This window comes from Bubalus bubalis, chromosome 12 (assembly GCF_019923935.1).
Source record: "Bubalus bubalis isolate 160015118507 breed Murrah chromosome 12, NDDB_SH_1, whole genome shotgun sequence".
In the NCBI taxonomy this organism is placed as follows: domain Eukaryota; kingdom Metazoa; phylum Chordata; class Mammalia; order Artiodactyla; family Bovidae; genus Bubalus; species Bubalus bubalis.
In genome coordinates this window covers 101,632,917-101,638,819 of record NC_059168.1, presented here as the reverse complement: position 1 = coordinate 101,638,819, position 5,903 = coordinate 101,632,917, and the positions used below count along the sequence as shown (strand labels likewise).

Below are 5,903 nucleotides of genomic sequence, written 5' to 3'. Positions count from 1 at the left end.
AGGCTGTTAAAGAGAAGGTCCCTCAGAAGGAAGATGGGTGGGTGCCAGGGATGGCGGGAGGGAGATGGGAACAGTTGCTTTATGGTTAAGGAGTTTTATCTCAGAAGGATGGAAATGTTCTAGAACTAGGTAGAGATGGTGGTTGCACACCACTGCGAGTGTACTAAATGCCACCGAATTGTTCACTTTAAAATGGCTAATTTTACGTCTCGTGAATTTTGCCTCCATCAAATTTAAAATATGTTTAAAAAAAGAAAGGGAAATGTCCCTCTTCTTAGGAGACGCAAGCTGCGTGTAGTTATGGGTGAAGCGACATGACGTCCACATCCTTCTCTAAAATGATCAGCGAAGCACCAACAACGCCAACACAAAACGGATCATGTATGTTCAGAGAGGAAGACAAAGAAGCCGTGAAGCACACGTGGCGAAAAGTGGGCGACTGGTGAAGCTAGGTGAAGGGCAGACAGGGATTAATCTCACTATTCTTGCTTAGGTTTGAAATATTTTCAAATTAAAAAGCAAAAAACGTGGGGGACTTCCCTAGTGGTCCAGGGCTTAAGATTCCACACAGAGGGCAGGGGTTCAATCCCTGGGGCTAGTGGCAAAGAACCCGCCTGCCAATGTAGGAGACGTAAGAGACTGGAGTTCGATCTCTGGGTGGGGAACATCCCCTGGAGAAGGGAATGGCAACCCACTCCAGCATTCTTGGCTGGAGAATCCTACAGACAGGGTAGCCTGGCAAGCTACAGTCCACAGGGTCGCACAGAGTCGGACACAACTGAAGCAACTTAGCACGGGGAACTAAGATCCTGTATGCCAAAAAAAAACGCAAAAATCAACAACATTCGCATTTATTTTAAAGAGCCTAGCACTTGCTACCTATAGGAAACTCATTTAGTAATGGAGTTATTACTATATCTGCACACAGCATCAGCGTTTTATGTGAATGGTTATTATTTATGTTCACAGTAACATCTTGAATCCCCCTCTGGGTGGAGGTCTGAGCTGGGCCCCGGCAGAGTCAGGGTGAACCGGGCAGTGCCCGTCCTGGTCACTCGGGGTGAAGGCTGTGCCCAGGAGCTGTGGTCAGGTGACAGCAGGTTCTGTCTCCCCTGCCCGGCTGCTGGTCGGGCGCCTGCACACAGGAGATGCCTGCTGGAAAGCTTCTGGATGAAATGCACAAACAAATCATCAGATCCAGGAGCTGAATATTGTAGGGGCCACAGAGAGGTCTGAGGGGCCCAGCCTGTGTGATGGGGAGCCCTGGAGCTGTGCCAGCCCCCTGTCCTTTGCAGCCATTGGGTGTTGGAGGAGCAGCCGCTCGGGAGAGTTTAATGGCAGCCGAGACACCTGCGGGAGGGGGTCACCTCCATCACCGCTGCTCGGGGATGCTGGGTCCTGTTGAGCCCCATCAACACCTGAGTCTCCAAGTCCCTTGTGGGAACGATAGCAATCAAGTTAGGAGTGCCTAATTGGATAATTCAATTGCTTTCCAGGGACAGCTGCTGTTTAATTAAAGAGGACTGAAGACAGAACCAGGAAGCTGAGGGAGCCTGGCTCAATTGTCTAGAGAGCCTGCAGCCACACAACAAGGTGAGGGGTTGCGCTGAGTGGTGCCCCAGCCATCACCACCAGCTGTACAGTCCTGGCGCCATGGACGAGGGGGTGGGGAGAGCACCAGCTTGCTGCCAGGGAAGCGCAAGGGCGGGTCACGTGACAGCAAATCCAAGGAGATCCCAACTGGTCTAGGTTGCAAATATGTTTGCCTTTAAGGCAATGGCACTCCACTCCAGTACTCTTGCCTGGAAAATCCCATGGACTGAGAAGCCTGGTAGGCTACGGTCCATGGGGTTGCAAAGAGTCGGACATAACTGAACGACTTCACTTTCACTTTTGCCTTTAAACAAACACCGCATCCTATAATCTGCTCCTTTCTAGCTGTGTGACTTCAGGATGTTACTTAACCTCTCTGAGCCTCAGTAGCCTTGTCAAGGACACAGGGTGTCCTTGTTGGGTAAAGTGAGGGATTCTTGTAACAGGTGAGTCTTTGTAATAAACTTTTTGTATTAGCCAGTTGCTAAACAGGCCCATGAAGCTGTAGTGTGCACGCACGTGTATATGTGGGCACGTGCATGCGGGCAGGCTTGCGTGTGGCAAGCAGGGGGTGCGAGTTTGGGTGTGTTCTTCGGGACGTACGGATTAATTTGCAGTTGACTAGCTGTGGAGTGAGGCTGCTGTCAGGCTTGCCTCCCAGGGTGTGTGAGGATTGAGTAAACCCTTGGAACAAGCCTGGATGCTTACCCAGCACCCAGTAAATGTCGGGTCTACTGAACAAGGCGAGGGAGGTGAGTATTGTGTGTTGGACCCGGAGCAAGAAACATGCCTGATAATTCCTGACATTAATACAATTTCTGCCAACTGGAAGCTGCAGAAACTCACTCCCAAGACATAATGATGTTCACATGGTCTCTGTGCCTGCCTTGGTCATTTCCAGAGACAACTGGGAGTTGCTCATAATGAACCAGAGCTAAGGAACATGGTCATAATGTTACCTGATCATTCAGGAAGTGTTTATGGAGTGCCTGCTGTATGTGGGGTCCTTGCAGGGCACCAGTGGGCATGGTGGGCAGCTTCCCCACGCTCGGGAGTTCTCAGTGGGATCCGGCCATGCCTTTGGTCTCAGAAGCAGGCGTCCCTGAGTGGCAGATGGGTGGCCGAGATGCCACGGGTATAAGAAAGTGGCAGCTGCGCCAGGAGTGGCTTTGCCCCCCCCAGGACAGGCAAAAGGACCGCTAAGACTGAGTTCTTGCCACGCCCCCACTTCAATTTCTTGCAGGATCTCCCCTGAATCTTCCTCAAAGAGCAGAGCTGCTGCTGCCGCTGTGACCAGACCCTCGGTCGGAGCCCTGGCATGGGGGTTAACGTTTTTAATTGGAGGCTTCTCAGGCTGTGGTCCAGTGGCCCTCAGCGGGAGCTGCCATGGAGCTGACAGGCTCCCAGGAAGGCAGCCGCACAGGATACTGCATGCTGCCCTCCCGAGATGGGTTTGCTTCCAGTTCCCTATTGAAGAGGCCCTTTCATTCTATCTGTGTCATCCCCCCGTTGCCGTCTGATTAGGGCAAACTCCGCCCTAAGATGTCCCTGGCGGCAGACATCGTCCTCCCCTCCCCAGAAGCCACCGTGGCGTTTAACTTCAAAACAAAACTGTACAAAGGCCCATATTCCCTGCTTCCCGGCGGGTGTGGGGGGCGGGGCACAGCTCTTACTGTGTTGCCTGGCGCAGGTGGCTGGGGATCGAATGGTGGTGACAGTCCGTGCATAAGCGAGTGGCAGAAACTCTGTCCTGGTGCCCACCCCCCACCAGAGGAGACGATCTGGGGGAAGGACCCACGCTTTGGAGAGCCTGGGTAAGGAACAAGACCACACCGTAAGAGGGGCACAAATAAAGAGGAAGTGCCTGTATATGAAGTATTTTTAAGGGTCATTAATATTAATAGCATTGTTCCAAATAGAATAATGAGCAGGACTCTAATTAATCATTTTTAATGGCAGCTTTGCTCCCATTTTCATCCTGCATTTTTAATTAACAAGTTTCCCATGGGGCCACTGGGAATATTAACTGAAGGTTGCTGGTCCCCTCCCCTCAAAGGAGCCCCACTGCGATCTGGCAAATGCTCCCAGCCCAGAAAATCCATGAAGCTGCCACAGGGACCTGGTCATTGTAGAAATGACGGTCATGCAGTCATTCAACAAACATTTTAGAAATATCCACTATGAGGACTTCCCTGGTGGTCTGGTGGTTAAGACTCCATGCTTCCAATGTAGGGGTGCGGGTTGGATCTCTGGTTGGGAAGCTAGGATCCCACAGGCCTCGTGGCCAAAAAACCAAAACCTAAAACAGAAGCACTATTGTAACAAATTCAATAAAGACTTTAAAAATGATCCATATCAAAAAAAGTCTTAAAAAAAAAAAAAGAAGTACGTCTATTGCATCCAGTCCATTCATGGGCTCTGAGGATGCAATGATGGTCAAAACTGTCACATTGCCATCAGGGAAGATAGCTGCTCCAGATAAACAACCATGTGCAGAAGGGTTTGCCTGCAGATGGTCCGGAGTTTATAGGAGACCACCAACCAGTCCAGATGTAGCAGGGAGGCTTCCTGGAGGAAGTGACGTGAAGCTGAGCCCTGAAGTGTGGGTAGGAGTCAACAGAGGGGAGTGGGGGATGGGCAGTGGACAGACATGTGCAAAGTCAAGCAGAGAGCAGTGAGCAGGTTTGAGGATCACAGGCCTTGCAAAGAGTGAGGGCATGGGAGTTGCACGCTCACCTTCCCAGTGGCGCAGCTTACAACCAGTGGAAAGTGGGAGTGACCCAGGGGTCTGTCAGCAGGTGATGGGTAACCAAAAGGTAGTCATCTCTACCATGGACTATGATTGAGCTGTAAAGAGGAATGAAGTACTGATCCATAGTACAATGTGGGTGAACCTCAAACGCTTATGCCAAGTGCAACGAGCCACAGACGTAAAACGCCACGCACTGCTTGACCCCACTCATGCGCCGTGTCCAGAACTGGCAGATCCACAGAAGCAGAGCAGATGGTGGTTGCCAGCGGCCGGGGGAGGGGAAGTTGGCAACCACAGCTAACAGGAATGGGATTTTACCAGGGGATGATGAGGGCACCCTGAAACTAGACACAAGAGGTGCTTGCACATCATGAAGGGCTACATGCTGTTGAGTTGTTCACTTTAATATGGTTGATTTATGTTATGTGAATTTCACCTCCAGAAAAAAAAAAAGAAGGCGAGAGAAGAAAAAGCATGTGTGAGCAGCCAGGCAAGAAGACGTGAGCTGTGCGTGGTTCGTCTCCTTTGGGCGACGCCCAGCAAGGAGTCCTCGGCCACCTGCCCCTGCGTTTCTAGTCACAGGCCCCTCGCCGTCCCCTCTAAGAGAAATGTCTCTAATAAGGACCATCAGTGTAACACAGAAAACTATCTTCAGTATCTTGCAGTAACCTATAATGGAAAAGAATCGGAAAAAGAACATATACATGCATAACTGAATCTCTTTGCTGTATACCTGCAACTAACACACCGTTGTTCGTCAATTAACTATACTTAAATTAGAAAAAGGAAAATAAGTGCCGTATGTGATGCATTATCCTTTTTACTGTGATCCCCCTCTCTCAACTTGGCATGGTGTTCCGTATTTGCTATTAAATGTAATTCTCAGTTTAAAAAAAACTGTAATAGCCCAAAAAAAGAGAGGAATGTCTCTAAACCTGGCATGGATACCAGTCAAGGTCTCAGATTTGCAAGAAATTTTCTAGAAACTATTCGGATGCCTGGCTAGCTACCCCATTATCGAGGATCCAATGAGTTAATGCACAGAAAAATGCTTCAGAGTGCCTGGCATAGGGCAAGGGCCAAATTTTGTGCCAACTAAAAAGGACCAAGCACTTTCTCTGGCTCAAACGGACGGCCAGACCCTGCCTGTATTATCCCACTTAACAACCCCCGCCACCATCCTATCAGTCAAGCACTAACATTACCCTCATTTACAGACAGAGAAATCAATGGCTCAGAGATGTTAAGTCATTTGCCCGAAATCACCCAATGAGGAAGCAGAGAACCAAGGCCTGGAATTTGGGCCTGTCCAACTCCTAAGTCTGCGCTCTTAACCATTGTCTGCTGCTTCCTAAATCATGAACTACTAAAAAGAGCCAGAACTTCCCTGGCTAAGTCCAGTAGCTAAGACTCCTTGCTTCCAATGCAGGGGGTGCAGGTTCAAGCCTTGGTCAGGGAACCAGATCCCACAGGCTACAGCTAAAGATCCGGACTTCCCTGGTGGTCCGGTGTTTAAGAAGCCGCCTTCCAATGCAGGAGACACAAGTTCGATCCTTGG

General features: G+C 50.0%; 1 long non-coding RNA gene across 1 annotated transcript; it reads left to right on the top strand.

Annotated features, from left to right (window-relative positions):
* Positions 1–987: 987 nt before the first annotated feature.
* On the top strand, positions 988–5,675 carry LOC123328739. Its single transcript, XR_006543767.2, has 3 exons — positions 988–1,593; positions 3,284–3,407; positions 4,788–5,675. It is a non-coding gene; the product is annotated as an uncharacterized LOC123328739 (long non-coding RNA).
* The last annotated feature ends 228 nt before the right edge of the window (positions 5,676–5,903 follow it).